The following is a 265-nucleotide window of genomic DNA, read 5'->3' as shown; positions in this document are numbered from 1 at the left end:
AGTGAGTGTGTGTGTGTGTGAGTGTGAGAGTGTGAGCGAGCGAGTGTGTGTGTGTGTGTGCGCGCGAGTGAGTGTGAGCGAGCGAGTGTGTGTGTGTGTGTGTGTGCGCGAGTGAGTGTGAGCATGTGTGAGTGTGTGTGAGCGAGTGAGAGTGTGTGTGAGCGAGTGAGCGTGTGTGTGTGAGCGAGCGAGCGAGAGTGTGTGTGTGCGCGCGAGTGAGTGTGAGCGTGTGTGAGCGAGCGAGTGTGTGTGTGTGTGTGTGTGC

The 265-nt window shown here is 58.1% G+C and overlaps 1 protein-coding gene across 1 annotated transcript in view; it reads right to left on the bottom strand.

Annotated features, from left to right (window-relative positions):
* dtwd2 (DTW domain containing 2) overlaps positions 1 to 265 on the bottom strand; it is a 5,318-nt gene that overhangs the window by 1,798 nt on the left and 3,255 nt on the right. The window lies entirely within an intron of this gene.

Source organism: Sinocyclocheilus grahami, unplaced genomic scaffold (assembly GCF_001515645.1).
Source record: "Sinocyclocheilus grahami isolate Dianchi unplaced genomic scaffold, SAMN03320097.WGS_v1.1 scaffold2522.1, whole genome shotgun sequence".
Classification (NCBI taxonomy): domain Eukaryota; kingdom Metazoa; phylum Chordata; class Actinopteri; order Cypriniformes; family Cyprinidae; genus Sinocyclocheilus; species Sinocyclocheilus grahami.
The sequence above is the reverse complement of the archived record's forward strand: the minus strand, read 5'-3'. Positions and strand labels throughout refer to the sequence as shown.